The sequence below is a fragment of the Acomys minous genome (assembly GCF_964271855.1).
Source record: "Acomys minous genome assembly, chromosome: 13".
Taxonomy (NCBI): Eukaryota; Metazoa; Chordata; class Mammalia; order Rodentia; family Muridae; genus Acomys; species Acomys minous.
The window spans coordinates 43,259,839-43,283,335 of record NC_140495.1 but is presented as its reverse complement, the minus strand read 5'-3'; the positions used below and the strand labels follow the sequence as shown (position 1 = coordinate 43,283,335).

At 41.0% G+C, this 23,497-nt stretch overlaps 1 protein-coding gene across 8 annotated transcripts in view; it reads right to left on the bottom strand.

Moving 5' to 3' along the window:
• MLIP (muscular LMNA interacting protein) overlaps positions 1-23,497 on the bottom strand; it is a 265,468-nt gene that overhangs the window by 149,280 nt on the left and 92,691 nt on the right. The gene's annotated exons all lie outside the window — the stretch shown is intronic.

Here is a 23,497-nt window from a genome sequence, read left to right as displayed (position 1 = left end):
CTATGTGCTGGAACTTATAAATACCACATTAAATGATTCTTAGGAATTGGCAAATGTTTCTGTGAAGGGCCAAATGGTGAACATTCTATGAACCATACTAGCTCCATCACAGTGACTCGTCTTATTATAAGGATGGTACAGCCATACAAAACATCCTAATAAACTGGTTTGCCTGTGTTCCAATGTGACCATGAGCCTGGTCATAGGCCAGCAACAGATCAAACACATGAGTCACTGAGCAAGCACAGCCATCACATGGCATGCTCACATCCTCACTGTCTCCAGGGTCACTGAACTTGCTGGAAGCCATCATCGAATCACCAAATGCTGAATGACTTAAATTTGAAATTCTATGTCTGTTTTCACAAAAAAAAACTACTGCTTTGAGCTACTAATAAACCATTTGACCTTCCATAAGTGACTTCACATTGCCAGGTCCCAGGTTCTCCATCTAGGAAGCAGTTGCTGGCCCAGGAGAGCACTTTCCAACTGGGAATTAGGTCTTTCGGGGATTCCTGCTCGCGTTTTAGATTTTTAGCTAGAAAATAGAATAGAACCAAATTCAGTAGAAAACATTTGAATAAGTTCTAATTTGGAAGTTATCGTGGTGTTTTATTAAGACATACGCTCTTGGGTTGTGGTTCCTATGTTTGAAAACTACTGGAGCAGATGAACCAAAAATTATGTGATGACTTGAGATTTGGTAACTCTATAGCTCACCCTCACTAAGCCCATACTCTCAAGTGACAGAGGTGCAAGGAGTGGCACTGCCTCTCCCCCACAACGCCAGGTGGTACAATTGCTGGAAAACCATATCCGCCATTCTGTTGCCAAAGTAACTCTATCACAATGGCATTTGTATTTCCTATTATTGTACTGTTATAACACTACTTTTGCTAGATTGTAAATAAATGTAATTTCATATGTATATATTTAATTATATTTAGATTGGAAAATACTATAAAAAAAATAAGTTCTACAAAAGTCACCTGTCTTTTGAAGTATTACTTTCTTAACTACTAATAGAACAGTAAGATTAAATAAGATATTCATAACATCAAATACTGGATTATTTTGAAATGACTCAATGTCAATCATTTCCGGTGACTCAGCTTGGTTGCTATCTTGACCACGTCAGGACTCAACTAAAACCCAAGAAGCTGGACATATTTTAAAAGGGTTTTCTTGACTGGATTATTTGAGCTGAAAAAAGAACTACTCTAAATTTGGGCCATCCCTTCTGGTGGCAGTACACATGAAAAGATATGTGTGAAAAGAAAAGGAATCTTTTGGGTTTTGCCTGCCTGTCCTCACTCTTAGTGGCAAGTTCATCTACCCTGCTGCTGAGGTGTTCCTTCACTGCTACTAGAACCTACAACATCAGGATTCCAGTGCAGACTAAAGACCAACAGTTTCCTGGAAACCCTCTAGGATTCCAGAAGCATACTGGGGACTGCTGGGACATCATATACACTCATTCTGTTGCCTTTATTCCTTTAGAGTCCTAGAGTAAACCTAGAGTGAAAATGCATAACACAAAACCTACCATTTCTCACCTCCACTTGAAGAAAAGTCTATGCTATTTGTAGGCAAATAATTACAATTTGCCTTAAAATTATACCCAACAAGCATGCAAAAACTATGCAGCTGAACAAACAAGGCCCTTTGCTTCTGCTTCAGTCTAGAGGCCCCAGAGGAAACACTGCCAGTTCTGCAGAAACCATAGGGCCAGTGCAGGTAGTAAATGGAATGCAAAGGACCAGAAGGACAGCGGGAGAAGCCCTGTTCTGACCTTGGACCCGCTCTGCTCTTGGTCCTCTCTTGGGTGCTTGGGTATAGACCCTGATCCAGTCATGTGGAGAGTCTTCAGGCTGACAAATGCCAGTGCTTCCCTTAGATGCAGTTTCTCTTCTGAATACTACCTTGGTGGGTTAGCATTCAAAAACACAAGCTTGGATGGTGCCAATCACGATGCATAGAGAAAGGACTAGGAGAACTGAAGACTTAGAATTCATGAAAGTAGTCAAGTACAAAAATCCATAAAAACCATTACATGGTCTGAAACAATAGACAATGGCTATAGTTATAAGAGTTGCAAGGCAGGCCTGAGGGCTGATGGTTGCAAGAAGTGCCCATGTTGAGCCCCTGGAGGCTTCAACTCTGAAGATCTAGTCCACACTGGGCCCCCACTGTGGGAGCGGATAGTTGTAATGCACTGGGTACAATGTGACATTTTTCTGGAACTCAATGACTTTTTTCTATAACTTCTTTAAAATGTATCTTTCCTCCTATATTACACACAGGGTTAATCGCAGCAGTCTTCTGCCCAGGTTTCTAAAAGATAACTGCTCCCATTCACCGTTTCATCACACATCCAAATGCTGAGTAATTTCTGTAAATAAAGAAGAACACTTGCATCAAGCAAGTGCGCTCATATTCACCAGAAAGATAGTATTCAGGTCAAAGGTCATAGGAGAGATAGTAAGGGCCATAGCTATCAGATTTCTTTCCTTAAAAGCAATAGAGATTTTAATCTACTTCATTTTCCATATCAAGAGATACTTTAAAAAAATAATCTAAATCAAATTTATAATGTTGTGAATGGAATGGGCTCTTAGGAACAAATCACAAAGTATAAAAGATTATCTGTAGAAAATATAGGTGTGAATTATGATTGCTCAATTTTCACTCATCATCCAAAAGTCTTCTAATCATGGGAGGTTTTGTCCCCCATGGTATATTTATCAAATCCAAAGACATGTTGATTTGTTACCAGGAAGAGTTATGTTCCTGACATCTAGTGGGAAGAAAATAAGGATATTTTGAGACATCTGATGCACACAGAATAGCACCCGAAAAACAAACTAGATATAACTAACCTAAAATTTCAACAGTGCCGTGATTTTTGAAATAGCATAGAACACTATTTCTGAAAACAGAAACACAAAAAAAATGATTGGAACAATGCTGAAATTTGATTTGTACATGTATGTAAAACTCAAATTTATGCTGGGCAAAAGGATCAATCATCCTTTGAGTACCTCACTCGGAATTTGAGGACTGCTAATGAATTTTAAAGGCATGTATGCCAAAAAGCTCCTCCACCAGGTATGTGGGAGTAAGCACTGGGAATTGCTCTGCCTCATACACATGCAAACACACATCCACAGAGAGTACCCTGAACACAACTGGTCCTCATTACTTCACGGCAACTGTTTCATATATGGTTGCTGTGTCAGAGTCATGATGACTGCCTTGGGATGAAGATGTAACCCTGTGGCAGAGGGAGTTTCTAACAGCTTCAAAGCCCAGGTTCAATCTCCAGCACTGTGGGACGGTTCCAACTAGAAGGCTTGTGTGATGTTGGAGAGACTGATGTCTGTAACTCACGACCTTTGTTGCTAGTGTGACAAAATGCCTGACATGCAGCAGAAGAAAGAGAATGTTTATATCAGCTCGTGGATTCAAAAGCCTTGAACCAGGAGCAAGTGGGAGCTTTAAAAATGTCAGTTTTAAAAGCTGAGTCTGGCCTACCATCTCCAATACAGTACCACTAGGAGGGGACCAAACTTCAAACCATGAGCCTGTAGGAGACAGTCCAGAGCTAAACTGCATCATTTTAATGGGCAAAGAAAGTGGTTCTGACTCGAAAGCAAAACATTGTAAATAGAAAATCAAGACTAAAATTGAAAATTACCCTGCTATAGAGGCAAAGAAACTGAGTGTTTTGTTTTGGGAGTTTTGTTTTGTTTTTACTCTTCTTTTATTAGAAAACTGGGGACAGGTTTGTGTGTGTGTGTGTGTGTGTGTGTGTGTGTGTGTGTGTGTGTGTGTGTATGTGTATACGTAATGCAGACACACACAATATTCTTGAGAATTTCATACAAGTGTACAATAAAATATGATAATTTTTAAATCTAGTAGACTCTAAGAGTCACTATCTGTAGTAGAGCAGTTGTGTAGGACACAGCACATATATCTCATGTCTCCTCATGAGATGCAGATGCTCTGTACAGTTCTGTCTTGAGCATTTTCTGCTTCAAGTGCTAAGGGCTTTTTTTTTAACAATGGAAAAGTTGAGGCAAACTCTGAACTCACACAAAACTCAGATTCCCTCTGATGATCAACAGATTTGGGGAACATTTGCTCGTGCAACTACAAATACAAGAGCATAAGAAACAATGAAGGAGAAAATAAATTTAAACTGATAGGTCATTCTACCTATTTTATTTTCTATAAGGACAATGTTTCTATGTTAGGAGCAAGGTGGACTGAAAAAAAAGGAAGGCGCTGTTAGCAAAAATACATAGGGAGACTGTAGTGGTGCACGTGGGCACTGGAGGATTTTACTGCTGCGAGCCAGCTCAGTTCAGGACTAAGGACAAGGCACTGGGCTAAGCCCCACTCCGTCCAGAGACCATATTGACAGCCTAGTTCTGTTACAGCATCATAATTTTGAGAATGTTTAAGTTTCACAGCAGTTCACAAAAGATAGTGGAAGAATATAATTAAGCCGGCTCAGTATAAATTTTGGGTTAAGAAAATAAACTCAATATTGGACTTAATTCAGACTTGATCAAATCCTTCAAGTGTATTTGGTATTGCAGAAAATTACACTTTAAATGGAGGCTAGAGTTTGAGGATTATTCCTGTGAGACTCAAATGACCAAGTGAAAGCGCTTTGTAGGAGGGACCGTCTCAGAGTGAGAGCTGTGCTATGTGAGCCAGCCACAGAAACAAGCCAGGCTTGAAACCAAGGCCCTTCCTCTCTCCAGCATTGACCAAACAAAGACATAATCAACACACCTGCACTTGTTCTTTTATTTTAAAAAAAGCGTGAACTTGGATCCTACAAAAAAAAGTTATCCTATGTCCTCTGGACACAACACTAATGAGGCAAAATGCAATAACACATAGTCGAAAAACTCAAGCTCAGCCAATACAGGTCCGCACAGCACTCACATCCCTTGATGACCTGTTGCTATGCTCAAGGGACCTCTAAGCATTGAAAAATTAAGTTACGTGATTCAGCATACCTCTACATGGAAAATCTCTACAAACTCATATACATCTTTTAAGTCCTTGCTCCTCTCTATTCATTCAATTCCCCCTAGGAAATAAAGATGGCTTCTCTGAAAATAACGATGCTTATGTTATACCGTTACTATGGCAACACAACTTACTTCTTTAAAATTCACCATAATTTAACCCTAAAATTTTTAATTTCCTGTTTTTTGAAGGTTGCTCCCTCCCATGTGGATCAATTTTTTCATATATCTCTTAATAAAAAGAATACGTTAGAATACTGAGTTATCCATAAGAATGAGTGTGTGCATTTAGAAAGATGAAGGTCCCTTGTGGTTGACCAGTGTCCTCTGCCATGCTGAGGACTTACAAAAACTCCTAAGTACCTATGAAACACTGCCTGAGTCTGAGCAGAGGATGCTCAAGTTTCAGCCAATGTATGAATGTTTTTTCAATATGCACATAACTTCTTCATGAATGTATCATGTAAGTGAAGAATTACAAGGAGAGACTGAAAGTGTGGATGTAGCTACAAGCTTTGAGAGCACTACAGTCAATGTACTTTAATCAATTCAAGAGCAGGAGCCGATTTTCCTGACATAAATGTTTCAGAGTTAACAGGGACTGGAAAACGATGCCCACTAAAGCTGAGAGGCAGTCTGTTTCAACACCTGGGAGCAGGTACCAGTTGGGAGACCCGCTCTCTGATGCTCCCAATTATTAAAACAATGAGCTAGGAAGAAAGGCGATGAGTGGCGTCTGTTTTCGGGGTCCATCACCTTCTCATCTCTGGCAGCTCTGGCACCAAGATTGTCTCATCTACCACAGAACCTCAGTGTCTTAGTCTGCTTCCTGCTGCTATAACAAAATACCACAGACTTGGGTAAGTTATGAGCAACAAACGATTATCTGACTCAGAATGAAAGGCTGGAAAAGTCCAGGACTGATGGGACCAAATCTGGCAAGAGCCTTCTTGCACCATCACGACACACCATGAGAAGGGGTCATGAGAGACAAGAAAGGCTTGAAGGCCATCGCTATCCAATCCACTTCCAATATGGGTGCATTAATCCATTTGTGACAGTAGAATCGTTACAACCCAACCACAACTTAAAGGTGCCACCTCTCAACACTGTGAAGACATCAATTAAATTTCAAAGGCAGTTGTGGAAGGAACATTCAGATCTTAGCATCTGATACACACACACACACACACACACACACACAGTGGGGGGGGGTCATGTGGGCACACACCTTTCTCTCGTATTTTCTTCAAAGGAAACAAATCCTTTCACTTCAGTTCTTAAACCATCTTGCTTAAACTAAATATGTAAAGCACAGAAAATACATTATCCTAAAAAATGTTGCATTATCTCTTGAAATTCCAGCAATATGAACAAAGCACCATGGCCTCTTCTGGATGTTCCCAGTGCCAAGGCAGCTCCTGGGTGGAGGTGACTGGCAATGTCTGACCACCCAGGGACTCTCCTTTGCGCACATCCCCCAAGCTGACTTCAGGACACGCAGGAAGGCCACTCCCACTGGGAACAGGTTTCCTGACATGGGGCCAGGGTCTCACACAGTAGAGTAAATTTTAAAAACTTAATCAATTCATTCATTTCCCCAAAAGCATCTTAAAGTGTCTTTTTCTATAAACTTTGCCCTTACTTGAGCCACTAACAGGAAGCAGCAGCCTATTGAGATTCAACGCATTTTTATTTAGATTAAGTAGTTTCAGGATCCCCACAATGGATATAAGATGTAGACCCAGAACTTGGGTTCCCTCTCTCTTCCCTGCCCCTTGGTAAAAAATCAGGAGAAAACAACAGCTTTTCAAAGAGCCCATCAGTCATTTGGAGTTTCTTTGTCCTTTCTATTATTTCACCCTCTTCCTCTCCATCTTTCCTACATACTTTCTCTTTTATCAAATGACATTTCTGGTTTTTTGGTTTTGTTTTGGTTTGGTTTTAGATTTATTTATTTATTTATTTATTTATTTATTATGTATACAGTGCTCTGACTGCATGTATATCTGTACTCCAGAAGAGGGCACCAGATCTCATTATAGAAGATTGTGAGCCACGACGTGGTTGCTGGAAATTGAACTCAGGACCTTTGGAAGAACAGACAGTGCTCTTAACCTCTGAGCCATCTCTCAGGCAATTCCCTTCTACAAAAGCACCTACCTCCCCCCTGAGTTTCTGAGTCATCAGAACAGTTGGCAGTAGAGACTCTGAACTAAATCTAGCTGCAATAAGTTAGAAACTTCTACTTCCTCTGCAGTGTAAACACTGGTGATTTCTTTAGCTCCTCACAGGCCCAGAAGCGACAAAGTTTGAGGCTGCTTGGAGGTTGAGCCTGTCAGTAAGGGCTTCTGGAAAGCATTCCTCCCTTCCTTCTTCTCAGTTGTGTTCCTTGCTTGCACTTGTTCAGTAAATACTAAGTGAGCACTAATAAGAGAAGAATTACAAGGAGGGACTAAAATCCCAATTCCAGATACTGTACTAGATCCTGGAGACACAGTAATGGGTAGTAGAGAGTTTTTCTTTCTTTTTTTTTTTCCTAGTAATTTTATTGCTTTGACTCTTACATTTTTATTCTTTAGACATTTTGTTGTTGTTGTTTTTAATTAATTTTATTCATTTATTCAGATTACAACTCAATTGTTATCCCATCACTTGTATCCTCCCATTCCTTCCTCCCTCCCGCTTTCACCCTATTCCCCTCCCCTAGGTCTATGACCGAGGGGGACCTCCTCCCCCACTATATGGTCTTAGGCTATCAAGTTTCATCTTGGTAGCCTGCTTATTTTTTCTTTGAGTGCCACCAGGCCTCCACACCAAGGGGAGGTGGTCATGTTAAATAAATGACAGACTCAAAATGTGGGCAATGCGACCTACTCATGGCCTGGGGTCCTGGACTGAATAAAAGTGAAAAGGGATCTCCACATCAGCATCCGTCTCTCTGCTTCTGCCGCCATGCATTCCCCACTGTGACGGACTGTAGTCTCACACATGAGCAAAAAGAAAGCCCGCCTTCCATAAATTCTTTTGTCAAACATCTTGTCCCACCGGTGCAAAAAGTTACTAAGACAAGGGTGAACTAAAATTTTACGTGTACACTCATAGTACATGAATTAAGGTAAGAACATATTGGAGTTCAATTTTTGGATATTAGAGAGATTATAATTAGATTTAGATGAGAGAGATCTTTCAGATGTTCAAAAGAAAAGGCTGAACAAGAAGTTGAACATCCTCAAATCCAAGGCATAAGTGGTGTGGACGAGATACAAGGAGTGTCCACAGCCCTTAGATTACATTACATTGCATAACCAAAGAATAAAAATAGTTATAAAAGCAATCAAATGGGAAGATAAAGGCTGAAAACTACAGTGTGTCTCCAGAACACCTTCAGTAGCTCAGCTTGTAGGACACAGGATGGGAGGCTGAGCTGTGGAACCTTAGGCCGCAGGGAGACATCTCAGGGAGAATGCAGCCTGGAACCTTCTTCTTTAGAATGTCCAAGCAATAACAGAAGTCGTGAACTTGCAGGCATCACATAAGGCAAAGTAAAGCCCGGTTCACTAATACAGTGTCTCTTAGGGGGAAAGAAACCAATGGCTTTGAGTAGAGACTTGCACTCTGGAAGTACGAATAAGAAAATGCACATGAATAGTGTGAGGGTAAGCAGTGGTAGGCAGTCCCTTACACAGTGACCTTTTCAAAAGAGAGGCTCAGCACTTGGCAAGTTGAAGGCTTCTCACAGAATACTGCGGCTGTGCTCTCAGCACTGTTCAGACTTGCCCTGCTGGCTTTCGTTGCTTAATCTCACGGATTGCTTTTGTTTACCTGTATCCTAGCTATAAACGAGAGACCCGCTATGTCCAAAGATCCCCCCACCGAATTCTGGTCTCACCAGAAATAGCGATGACGACCACAACGTAATAATGGACATGAAATCCAAGCTAGCATGCACCTACTGCTAACTGTATGCACAATGTCTCCAAGTACCTTTGTATTCAGACTTTATAGAGACCATAAGGTAAACACTAGTATTATTCACATTTTAAAAGGGGAGGGGGAGATTCTAGTGCTGGGCAATAATAACTTCACCTTCACCAAGGTTGTGCTCTCAGCAAAGTATGGGTTTGGCAGAGTCCAGGTCTTCTGGGCTTCGTTGCACTGAGCTATTAAACCACTATAGTGCAATGTTTCTCAGGGCGGGGGTGGGGGTGGGGTACTCCTCTCACAGGTGCTGCTGGGCTGCTGTCATGAGTAAGGCTGAGATGCGGCTGTCACTCTTCTGGCTCTGTGCCTCGGTTGTTCATTTAGGGAACCGTCATTTGGAGTCATGACTCACTGAAAACAGTGTGCCACGAGTCCAGCTTCTAACGAGAAGCTCTCTGCAACCCAGACGCATCTGGCTTCACAGCATCTGAAATCACCTCTATCTACGCTATTGGGTCTTTTAAGAAGCGTATGTTTGTGACAAAGTGTGACCACACTCAAGAGAAGTCGTTTGAAGATCCCTCTCAAGGAGCCTTCGAATCTTGACATACAAAACTTTTAGAAAGAAAATAAATGAGGTAGAGAGAGGTTTCCAGAAATCCACAGTGGCTGAAAATGTGGAGCTTTTGTTCACTATTCAAATGTCCCCTTGACGCTGCGATTTAAAGGGCCTTTACAATAAGCAGGTTTCACTGAGCACAGCTAAGGCGGCTATGCTGGGGGAACAAGCTAAGATTCTCTAAAAATATACTGATCTCTCTTATCTGAAGAACTCGAGGGGGAAACCCCTCAATATGCAAAGCAGCAAACACTTTCCCCTCCTTACTTACACAAATACAAAAATATTCCCAGCTATTCGTACGCGTGCCCTGTGTCCCACCCACCCACCCTGCTCAACGACTCTGAGAACAATCAAATCACTCCGGGATGGGTTGGCAGGGGATTAGACAAATCTTCTTCCGCCCATCTCATTTTTGCCTCCGTCTAGGTAATGTGACCCTTGTGGCAGAGCAGTGCCGCCCATTAAAGCTGCTGGAACATTCAGTACTACTTATTATTCCAGCAGCCGATGCAGTTCTCCCCGACAGCCAACACAGCCGATGCTCTTCTCGAGTACTGTGCAGGATTCTTAGTCGTAAAGGGAAGCATCCAGAGCAAAATGGAGGCCGAGACCTCCTAAGTCACATCCTAAGCGTCTCCTGAAGAACGGAAGTATATCTAAAAGGCCACATAGGCGAGGGAAGAGGAGGAGAGTGGGAGGAAGAGGGGCTGGTTCTTTATTTTATAATCTTAATTCACAACTAAGACTGCAATAAAAAGTTAGGCTTACGTTTTGAAATCTGTTTCAATAACTAGTAATTACAATCATGCCACATTTGAAACTCCCAAGCTCTCCCTACTTAAAATATAAAAAAGAAAAATTTAAGTGTGTAATCTTAATTTATTCTTATCTTATGTTTTATGTCCTTGTAGTAGCAAAATTATATAAATATAACATAATACAAATTTGAAATCTTCAAGGAAAAAGTTACAGCTTATATTCAAAATAACTTTTCAAATTCTTCATGCTCACTCCTACCCACAACTTACTTACATAAATTCTTTTTCATTTCTCATTATATATAAATTTACAGTAAAAGGGAACAATTCCTAAATGAAGGCATGCTGATCCACGGCCACTTTAACATCTGTTCTCTACTGTTCTTCATTATAAACAGCAACTGTTCCCTAAAATATAGCTAATGTGACATGAAACAAGATTTTTTTTTTAAGTACGCAATGATCACTGATGTCAGAGGTACGACACAGTGACAGTTTAAAGGAATTGCACCAATATCGGGGAACACACAGCCCAGCTTACCAACTGCACAGAAGGTGGAACATGTTAAACTAGCAGGCATTAAGAAAGCAGTGGTTGCAGTGACAACGTTAGTGTCAGCCAATAGTGCTCATTGACAGACACTTGCCTGTGTCAGCTACTGACAGTGACAAGCTGCAGAGATGACAAAGTAATGTACAAATCCCACCCTCCTTCCTCTTGCTTTGTCACAACTCTGAACAATGAACCAGCTATTTCAGTCCCGCCTGGATCGATTAACCCACTCAGCCTCAGTAAGGTTCTGAGAATAACTGTGCAGAACGCAAAAGTACTGTTGTGAACGTTCCCAACGGGCTGGCAGGATAGCTCAATGGTCAAAAACATTTGCCATGCACTACTGATGACCCAAGTGCAATCCTTGAAACTCACAGAAAGCTGAATGTGCTGGTGCACATTTGTAATCCTGGCAGTCTCCTGGCGAGATGGAAAATGGAGACTGAGTTGCTGAGAAGCGCACTAGCTGGCTAGTCTAGAACACACGAGAGGGCGGAAACATAGGAGAGGCCCCTCGTCAGTAACTGGAAATGAGGGAGGAGCCTTCTGAAAGTTGCTCTAACTCTATGTGAGTGTCATGGCACACCTATGCCTCAATCTCATATACCATTTCATGCATGCATGCACACATGCACACTTGCACATGCACACACATATGTACACGATAATAATAGTAATAATAATAATAATAATAATAATAACAATAATAATGATAACAAATGAAAATATTTTCAATTGAAAGTAAATAAAAGAGCCTATTCTGACAGGGTACAACAGTGCCACTCTTAACATGTATATGAGTATATATGTTCATGTGCACAAAATGAATATATGCATATGTCCTATGAAATGAATGATAGAAATGCCTTTAGGATGAAACTTCAGCAAAGGCTTAAATTTATAACTGCTCCTATAATAATCACACTAACTTTTTTCCTAGAGTTATTTTAAAACTACTATGTTAATTCATAGATGGGAAGAGTGTATTTGCCAAACATAAAAACCAAAGAGGATTTAAAAGTAAAATGTGTATTTAAGTAAGCAAAGATTTTCCTCTTCTGTGTACGGTCTCTTCATTCTGGTTTCCTTTGCTGGGCAGAAGTTCTCCAATTTCACACAGTCATAGTGGTCCATTTACGAGAGTGTTTCCTGTGGCATCCGTGTGATAAGAAAGCAGAAGAGGGTGTGGCCTGCATGATTGCAGGGAGCCAGTCAGAGGAGAACAGAGAGAAGAGAACAGCAGGAAAGAGAGATCACTGGGACCAAAGCCTGGCAGCACGTATGTGTAGGAATGCCATTACTTTGGATGCTGACCTAATAACCTAAATTCTCAGGCCAAGTGGATTTTAAAATATGTGGTTCAATGGGTAAAGGGGCTCATTGTTGAGACTCACCCACAGGACACACACACACACACACACACACACACACACACATACACACACGTGCATGCATACACACACATATATAAATTCATAAATGTGATAGAAACCAATAAAAATGTACTTAAGTTCTCTGTGATTCATCTTTTTTTAAAGAATAAAATGATTTGAAGTTTCTATTAGGAAGAAAATTCACATAAAAATATGCATGACAAAGATACATGTAAGGTCTCACTAAGAGCCACAAAAGTTCAAATTAAAAACACAATGAAATTTCATTTCTCACCCACCAAATGGGCAAAACCTAATGCTGACAAGAATGTGGAGCAATACATGAAGGGAAGGCAGCACAGATTGGCAGGTGTGCTGTGGGAAGCCATCTGGTATTGTGAACAAATACACAGTGTGATCAGCAGTCTTTATCCCAGAGGCAAACCCTAGAGAAATCCCAGTGACTGCTCCAAGAAGCCATGGGCCTGCATGTCCTACTGTTGCTTTATGGGGGGGGGGGGGGAAGAGAAGCAGCAACATACATGCTCAGTTCACATAAGCATGCATAAAACAGTCACTGAGTGAAGAGACACAAAGCAATGCATCATATAGGTCTGTATGTACCAACACACCTGAAACTCAGAAACAAAAGGTTATTATGATATGTAGAATGTCTCAGAAATGAAAAGGTAAGCATACATCATTTTATGCTTGTACAGATCACTGATGTAAATCATTTATGAAAATTATAAACTACATCATAAACTGGTCAGAAATGAGCAAAAGCCAGACGGATGGCTACTCAAGAAGTTTCAGGTAACAGTGAACATGTGTTATATCCCCTCTCCCTAAATGTAAAATATTCTTAAATGCTAAAAAAAAAATGGTCAAAATAACTGAAACACAAGCAATGGCACATTTGGTCCTTCTTGAGAACCCAACTATAACTGAAACGAATAAAATGACAATGGATGATTATGGGTACTAAAAGTCTTCTGGAGAAAGGTCAGAGTGTCTTCAAGTATTCTTCTGAAAACTTGGACCCACTCACTGAGGCCACTGCATTTCCACCCATTTGCTTGCATAGAAAACACCTGGCTAAAAATAGCCCCTAATATCAAAAGGTCCATATAGCTTTCAAAAGCATGAAAGGCTCTGGTTTTTTCATGCCACAGATGGAGATCTGAAGGTGTCTCTTCAAAGTTAAAATGCTTTTAAATCTTTGCTGGTATATGCTTACCCCACAGTCTTGGCCCTAGCTCAGTTTAAGTAACTGGTGCATCTGCCCTTCCTGGTTGAGTGCTCCAGACCCCCTAACCTCCCACACACACCCCAGACTCCCAGAGATCTAGCTGGGACTACACAGCCTGCTTGCCAGTCCTGGTGGGTACCCCAGACCTCCAACTCTGAGAAAAGTACACTCTCAGAAGAGCTAGGCAAGCTAGCACACATTGCACACCAGACCAGCCAAGCATAGCCAGAAGTTACATTTGTACACTTCCTTGGTTACCATTTAATTGGAATCACTCCTAAATCTTTGAATTAAAAAATTAGCACCGAGGGCTGGCCTGCCACTTCTTCATCTTTGATTCTGAATCACTCAATCCTGGGCAACAGCATAAAAAGAGTCAAACTCCCCCTCAACAGACTGAGGCCTTAATCTCACATCAGACCAACCACAAACAAAATAAATTCACGAGCACAAGTTACATGCCCCAAACATAAACGACGTGAAAGGGCGAGACAGTGTGTCACCTCTGCAGAAATGGTCGCCAGTGAGAAGTGCGTAGATTTAATTCCAGAATGTAGAACTTAAATGAGCAATAATAATAAACATGATCAAAGAATTTAGAGTTGAAAGAAGAGATGAACGAACACATCAATGAACTTAAAGAGGATTAGAAAGAAAGAGAGAGAGAGAGAGAGAGAGAGAGAGAGAGAGAGAGAAAGAAAGAAAGAAAGAAAGAAAGACCTCCTGAGTGAAGTCTAAAAAGACATGAATACATGAATATACAGATGAATGAAAACACAAAGAAAATTTGAATCTGAAAACTGAATTAAACAATGAAATATAAATACTGAAGAAAGGGTAAGCTGAACATCAGGCGGAAGTGGAAACCTGAACAATCCAATTACAAAATTCAGGCCTGCCAGTAGAAGAGAACAAGTGGATATAGACCATGAGGACTTAACCTAGAGGAACAGGACCACTCCAGCAAAGGATATGTTAAAAAAAAAAGTCTGGGGACACTGTGAAAGCGCAAATCTATGGCTTGCTTCCATAAAAGGAGAAAATATCAGGCTGATGGCACAGATCAAAGATTCACACAATAGAATCATAAAAGAAAACTTCTTCAAATTAAGGAAAGACATATCCATTCAAATATAAACATCACACAAAAGACCAAAAAGAACCAGAAAAGAAACTCTGCACATTATGGTATCATGAAAACTCTAATTCTACAAAACAAAGAGGGGACATTGAAAGCTGCAAGAGAAAAACCACAAGTCACTAGTAAAGTAAAACCCATCAGAATAACAGCTGACTTCTCAATAGAACCTTAAAAGTCAGAAGAGCTTCAAGCAATGTACTCCAAGCTGTAAAAGGTGGCGGGTGGTCATACAGACTACTTCACCTAGAAAACTATCAACCACTGTTAAAGGTGAAAGGAAAACTTCCATGATATAAACAAGCTAAAATAATTAATGTCTACCAAACCATCCCAACGGAGAACGCTAGACGCAATACCCCAAACTACAGGCAGTTAAAAGCAGAGCCAAGAGACCACAGAAATAAAACAAATGATGTTATGATTACTAAAACACAAAGTAGGGCTAATGACAAAAACAAAAATAAATGAAGGACAGCAATGATCACAAACCTTTCCATAATAACTCTAAACTTTAGTGGTCTCAGCTGGCCTGCCCACTGCAGCCAGAAGAAAGACACCTAATTGCCCACCCCAGCCACACTGGCCTGGAGAGGCCAGAAGAAACACAGCCGAGCACCTGCCAGTGGGCACAAGTCCAGTGGACAAATGTGTGATGGAGAGGTGGAAAAGATGGAGTACACTGTGGAGAGATGGAAGAGAAAGCAAAGCTGTGGAGAAAGGCGGAACTGGAGTCTTGATGGCAGTGAATAACAGGCAGATATGAGGAGACCATGGTGAGGTCCTGGCCTGGACAGCCATTAAGGGCTATGTCTGGGTCCCTGGTCCTGCTGCAAATGGGGTCTGCGTCAATGTCTGACACTGATGACAGGGTAGCCAATCCCAAGAGCTTGAGCACAGGAGAGTTGGCCCCACCCCTAGTCTGCCTGAAGTGGCTTGAGGGAGGAAGCTATGCTATGCCTCTTGTCAACCCTTGCCACCTGTGGCAGGCGGGAGACACGCCTCTGAGGTCATGAGAGAGGGAGAGCTGGCCCCGCAAGGGCTGGCTGGTCCAGGTGGTGGAGGCGACCTGAGAACAGGAGACTGACCACACCCCTTGCCGGCTGTGCCATGGGGTGAACTAGCTGGAGCAATGCTGGAGATCTCAACCTGCTGGTGTGAGTACAGGACAGCTGGCAAGCTGACAAACTCAGCTACCTTCCAGACCCAGATTCAGGTCTCTGAGTTGGCTCACCCCAATGTCTACTCCATCAATAAACTAACTACTGGAGCACATGAAAAGGTCAGTCCTGCAGATCCAAAACTGTGGGATCTCCAAGACACAGGACATCCAAGAGAAATCCTCCTGAGGATCTGGTATAGATAGTGTAGCAGAAGTCGGAGGCCTGCAGACAGACCAATGACTCATTGCAATGAGTGTGTGGACTGTCACACACTACAGCTTCCACAACAATGTTTTTTATTTATTTTTATTTACTTATTTCTATCTTATTTGCTTTGGGGAAGGGGGGAGGTTGCAAAGTATTCTGTGACAACCTCTCTCCACGCCCCCCCCCAAAAGAAAGAAACAGTTAAAACAGAAAGCCATTGAAGAAAGTCCTTAAGCAGTATGGTAAGGATGCTGACCTGTTGTTCTTCACAGTTGATGGCCTCTGTCTGGGGGAGGGGCGAGAGGACTCATCATCTTTAAAGGGTCCGTCCCCTAGGAGATTGGCCATGCTCCAAAGAGCATATGGGCAACACAAATTGGATTTAATGATTTTTTTTTTTGCAGGGGTGGGGTGGTGGGGTAGTGCACAAGAGTGGGAAGTTGGACCTGGGAAAACTGGGAAATGAGAGTGTTTAGAATGCATTTTGTGAAATTCCCAAATAACCAATAAGAATGTTATGTTGAAATAAAATAAATTAAAATGTATTTTATTTTATTAGAAGAAACTAATGAAATAGAAACAAAGCAACAAAAAGGTTTTTTTTTTTTTGAAAAAGTAAACAAGATTGGCAGACCCTAACCTGAATGAAGCAAAAGAAGAGACTCAAGTTACAGAATCAGAGAAAAACATTACACAGACATCAAAGAAACTCAGGACAGTATGGGTTAGTGCATATCTTTATGGATGCATGTATTCAGTTAAGTTTAAAAAAAAAACAAAAAAAAAAGAAAGGGACCAACTTCTAGGTTCATCTGAATCACCAAGGTGATCCAAGAGGAAATAAACAACTCAAACTCAACAGACTCACAGCAAACAATGAGATTGAAGCAGCAATAAAAAGACTTCTAACCACAAATAGCCCAGGCACAGATGGCTTCACAGCAGAGCTCTACCAGACTCCAAAAGGACTGCGATCAATACTTCTTAAATTATAAAAATAAAAGAGAAAAGAAATAGAAGAAACTCTTCCGAACTCCTTCTACAAAGCCAGAATGACTCTAATATCAAACCGGGTAAAGACACACACACACAACAAGGAACTATAAGCCAATATGCATACAAAAACATAGGTGCAATAATTCTCAAAAATGATTTTGAACTAAATACAAGTATATATCCAAAATATTATGTAACACAAACAAGTTAAATTTATCCCAGAAATGCAAGGATGGCTCATCACACCAAGTAAATAAATGCAATCAGTCATATAAATGGACTTAAAAACAAAAACCACATGATTATCTCAATATATACAAAAACGACCCTTGAGCAGAGCCAACACGCCTTTGTGATAAAGGTTCTGGAGTGAGTAGGACTAGAGGAAACATATCTCAACATGACAAACCCATAGCTAACATCATCCTTCATAGAAACAAAAGTAGAAGCAAACACACTAAAATCAGAAATGAGACATGGCTGCCCACCCTACTCACTCCTTCCTACAGTGTTTAAAGACCTAGCTAGATCAATAACATAAGAGAAGAAAATTAAAGGAATACAAATAAGAAAAAAGTCAAGCTATACCTATTTGCAAATGATATAATATTATATATAGGAGATCCCTGAAATTGTGCCAGAAAACTTCTAGAAATGATTGACACTCTTAGCAAAGTGACAGGATACAAAAATCGCCTTACAATGACCAATGCCAGGAATGCTAATGGAGAGTTCATGGAATCACTCTTATTCAAAATGGCCTCAAAAATATTAACAAGTTAAACAAACAAAAGATGAAAAGAATGAAGTGAAAACTTTAAATCTCTGAAGGAAGACCTTGAGGAAGGTGCGGACGATGGGAAGAAAGTCCACACATGGACTGATAGAATTCATATCGTGAGAATAACCAAGCTATCAAAAAATAGTTTTCATCTTTAATGCAATTCCCATTAGTTCTTCATTGAAATAGAAAAAAATCCTAATTCATATAGAAGCACAAAAGAAACCCAGATAATCAACAAGATCATGAAGAGAAAGAGCAATGTTGGTGAAATTAGCACCAGATTTAACACTGGAGTCCCAGTGGACTCAACATCCTACTCCAGAAATAATTGCTTCATTGCTGCTCTATTCAGAACAGCTAGGACACACAACAACCTACATGTTCTGCGACCAATGAGCTGATAATGACTCACACAGAACTTGAATTTGACATAACCCGCATTTGCAGGAAGCTCCCAGAGAGATGTGTAAACCAGGAATGTTGTCTACAAGAGTCTACACACTCCAGCTGACTTGGGGAGAGATGAGGCGGCAATTTGACAGGAAAACCTAACAGAATGAAATGGAAAGGCCCGAAGATTGGTGACACTCTTAGAGCACTTGAAACAGTCACACAATGATGCAGCAGAACTGGGACAGACTTCAGAAAAAAAAATATCTAAGAGGTCAGGGGCACCAAGGTAGGAAACATACCTGACCTTTCACCCACAGGAACAACTCTGTGAAGGAAATTGTGCCCGAGAACTGACCTGGCTCACACAGTTTCAAAAGCTACTCTCAAAGTATGTCCTAGCCCTTTTGTCAGTACATTTCTGAGAGGAAAAAAAAAATGATGTGCTTTTTTTGTGTGTGTAGCTGTATTTACATGTGAATATAAAACTGCATCTTTACAATTTGAATATAATCTATTGCAAATTTTAATGTTTTCATTTTCATTAACATAAAGTGAAATGATTAGAAAAATAAGAATGTACACAAAGAAAGAGCTTCATCTAAAATAATGTACAAACCACCAGGTTACCCGTGAAAAGGTAGAGATGTGTCACTTACCAAACACCACATAAAGGAGAAAAATCTAAAATTATAGGATCCTGCTATTTTGCATATTCATCATCTTTCCTGGGAAAGGGGACTTAAGGGTTCAACAAAGGCCCCTGGAAAGGTGGGCAGGAAGGGGGGGGCTAAATAATGTACAACTCTGGATTAGAAATGCCAGGACTCAGGTTGAGAGACAGGAGACATCGCAAAGCAACAACCCCCAGGACCAGGAAAGGCAGGCTCTTGAATAAGATGAGAGCTTGACGAAAAGGCTTGGGCTTGAAATTATGCAGCAAATGAAAAGCCAATCTTGGAAGCTTCTAGAATCAGAATGACTACCCAGGACACTGTGTTCTACTGAGTCGCCCTCAGTACCTTTCTAATCTTTGAAACAGTCCGTTTCTGTTTCAGCGAGTCAGTGTCTGGAGGAACAAAGAGGACCAAAGTAGACAGGTTAAGCTCTGCGAGAGGGAACTGGGTGAGGAGTGGGGTAAACAGAGAATGGACACAGTCTGACTCTCCCCAGGGATCTTTTAAAATATTCTTCTGGGGTCTGAGGGGCTTTCACCTGATGGAGAAAGAAATCAAACCAGTTATTGGACATTAAACATAAAGATGATCCCCACCAGAGTGTAGGTCTTTAGCCTACATGGGTTGGAGACCTTGGGAAGCAGGCAAGTCATCCTGTAAGAAAAGGAGAAGAAAGAGAGGAGAGGGGTAAGGAGGAAGAGGAGGAGGTGGAGGAGGAGGAGGAGGAGGAGGAGGAGAGGAAGAGAGGAGGAGGAGGAGGAGGAGGAGGAGGAGGAGGAGAAGAAGAAGAAGAAGAAGAAGAAGAAGAAGAAGAAGAAGAAGAAGAAGAAGAAGAAGAAGAAGAAGAAGAAGAGTGTCTTCTCCCATTGGTGGTTCTATCCATTCCCTTTATCGTCACTACTTTAAGTTTTATTCCTGCATAGGAGAAAGGAAATGGGATAGTGTCATTCTGTGCCTAGCTTGTTTCAGTTAACTTAGTGACTTTGCCTGGGGATTTCATTGCCTTTGGATAAATACTTAGTAATAGTAGAGCTGATCATATTCTAATTCTATGATGTAGAAACTTGAAGATGTAAGACCCAGGCCTTTGAGAACAGACCTTCAGGGTCATGGGCCTTGCTCCTAGCCCCAGTTCTCTGCTTCCTGATCCCCTCAGATGTGAACAAGCCATGGAGCAGGCTCCCATCAACATGAACCCAGCCATGTCATCTTAATGACTGTGTCCCCATCAACCATAAGTCGGAGTAAGCCTCACTTCCCAAGGTTGCTTCAGTTGCGTGTTTTGTCCTGGTGATGAGAAAAGGAGCTGAAACATGTGATAAGACAGGAACAGAAGAGTATTTATGCCACTTACTGCCTCTGGGATGTTTTCAGAGCATCAGTTTTTAAGAGAAAATGAATTGATTGCAAACCTACTTACAAACTGTAAGCGTGGTGACAATAAGAAGCACACAGTGTCCCAAAGATGGCTAGCTGCTTTAATATCACAAAGTACTCACTACCTGTACGGAGTACAGCGGAGGTAAATGGGGCACATTTCAGCATCTCTGCCGACATAACAGCACTTGAGGACATAAGGCTACTCAGGTCACCATTCTATTTTTTTCTGTTCAATTGCTGAGTGAAAATAAGAATAGTCTAGACAATAGGAAAGTGGATTGCCAATAGAGGAGGCTGCTAATTTTGACCCACAAAAAGCTATTTTCTCATCAATGGGGAAAAAATATTCCCTAACCCTCCATAAAGGTTTAAACAAATCATCTATACATCTGATTTTTTAAAAAAGTATGTGCTCTGAGTCATGTATACCTGAGGACAGATATTCTTCACTGAACTTCATAATCTGCTTTTCAAAGTAGGTTTGTGCTTACAAGCTTTATAAATGACATGGCAACGTCAGTCTCAGTTGTAAGTTCATACAGTGATTGCTCACAGATGACAATGATACATGATATTTTTCATTATTTTTAGAATTGACACTTGGAATTTACTCTATATCTATTGGTTTGTCGGTATGGTGTGAATTGAGGATCCGCACCTAACAGTCCACATTCTAATTTTGACCTTTGACCTAACTTGGAATAAGTTTTGCGTGAACAGACCTTCACAGTTTTAGTTACAATTTAATTTTTTGCTCAGAAGCAGAATGAGTAGTTATAGCCAACAAAGCCTATAATGTTGATCATCAGGACCTATACAAAAACTATTTGCCAACCTATGGTCTAAATACACACTTACCAACAGCTGTGTGTACTGACCACTCCTCTGGAATTGGTACAGATATATTTTTGAAGCTTCAATAATTGCAGGCTTCATAGTTTAGACTTTGTATCACTGTGTGATGTCTGACAGACTATTGATATAAAACTGTTTAGCAACGCATCATAGAAGATAAATCTCATTCATTTCAATGCAAAGGCTTTCCCATAAGACCTTTCACCCCTGAACTTTGCCACTGGTTGAAATAACACCTAAGGTACAGTTTGCCAGTTACTATAAAACTCAAGTTAACTAATCATTTTTTATTTGTTTCTGCCTAGCCCTAAACACCTTACAAATACTACAAAATTCTTTCCTCCAGCAACTTCTACCCTCACCCTAGGAACACTAACCTAAATCAAGACCAGAAACAATAGCAACGTGTTGTGATGGTCTTTCATATGCTTCCATTAGGGCAATGTAGTGCACATATGCTTTTTCATACCAGGATGTTCAGATGTAATTGCATACAGGCTTCATTCCTGGCCGCATCTTTGGATAGTGTGTTTAATTTCCTTTCTTTTACCATGATAAAATAATCTGACAAATAGTAACTTTGGGGAGGAATGGCTTCTTTTAGCTCACAGTTCCAGGTCTCGATCCATCACTGCTGAGAGCCAACGGCCAGGAGTTTGATGCAATATGTCACACCACACCCACAGCAGTAGAGAGAGAGCAAATGTATGTGTGCTCACTTGCTTGCCTGTGCTCAGCTCTAGTTATCTACTCTTACACAGGCCAAGACCATCTGCCTAAGACCTAACAGATAATGTTGCCCACAATAGGCTGACTCTGTCCACATCAAGTAACTAAAGCAATCACAGCAGACACATAGGCCAACCTAAGGTAAACAATCTCTCATTGAGACACTTTGCCCTGATAAGTCTAGGTTGTGTCATTGGCAATTAAGACTAATGGACATACTACACAATGTGTATTCTTTGATGCCTGGAAAAGTCATTTATTGGCCACTCAGAGTTTCTTTCAGTATGTCCCATGAGCAATAATTACAACCATGGCTCATAGCAGAGAGTCTGTGAGATTCAGTCCACCTCTGTTTGTTATACACTGGATTCACTTTCTTGTTGTAGTTATTTTTACAAAGCTGTGTTTCTTTCTCTTAGTTTTTCTCCTAACCCAGCTATCACACAAATAACTGAGACTTTTTTATGTTTGTTTATAAGGCTTTACAACACAATCTTGAGCAGTTTAAGTCTGTTCTTAACCCTCTATGGTATCCTGACTCCCTCTTTGCCAAAAATCACCCCCACCCCGTAACTTGCTTTTCAATTCTTCCTTTGCTACAGCTGAATCTTCTTCGTCCCTGCTGCAGCTCTGCTGCCTGTGGCTGAATCTGATGCTGAATCCCCTCCTTCCTCTTCTAACTTCTCCTCCCTGGCTGGCAGGTAGTCCAGCCCTCTTCTCTCCCCTGTGCCTATCAATTGGCTGTAAGCTACTTAATTGACATATCAGGGGTACAGTTGAGGAGCAAAGTGTATACAACATTTAGACAGGAAATTCTCAGAACAATGTTTGTAACCAGGTATGGGGTGGATTACAGAAATTGGTATTTGAATGGCACAATAACCTTATCCCGACACTTCCTCCTGAAACAGGGCTCAGCAACTGGTCGTAAATGAAGGCCCAGACTTACCCTCCCACTGTTGCGTCACAAACTGCCCTCCTTGCACAAAGCCAGGGCACACCAGCCTGTCTGAACGTGGTCTTCATGTTGTCTACATATTGCCAATGCTTGAACAACTAGTACATGAATTTTAGATAATTTTTTGTTTCCTTTGGATGGATTTGCAGCGAATCAAAACCTTGGGTTTTCTCACACTAACTCATCCATTGCCAAATCCATTGATTCCAAACTCATGGGGATAGGAGAGGATGGTAGCTACAGACAGAGGCGAATACTTCTCCAAAGAGATCAGAAATGAACCATTCTTATGTTTACCAAAGCAACAAGCTCTGGTAGTTAGAAAAGAGAGAGAGAGAAATAACCTTAATATCAAATATCATTATTTCTTCTTCTTCTTCTTCTTCTTCTTCTTCTTCTTCTTCTTCTTCTTCTTTGTCTTCTTCGTCTTCTTCGTCTTCTTCTTCTTCTTCTTCTTCATCTTCTTCTTCTTCTTCTTCTTCTTCTTCTTCTTCTTCTTCTTCTTCTTCCTCTTCTTCTTCCTCTTTCTTCTTCTCTTTGAGACAGGGTTTCTCTGTGTAGCCTTGGGTATCCTGGACTCACTTTGTAGACCAGGCTGGCCTCAGACTCACAGAGATCTGTCTGCCTCTGCCCTCTGCCCTCTGCCCTCTGCCCTCTGCCCTCTGCCCTCTGCCCCTGCCTCTGCCTCTG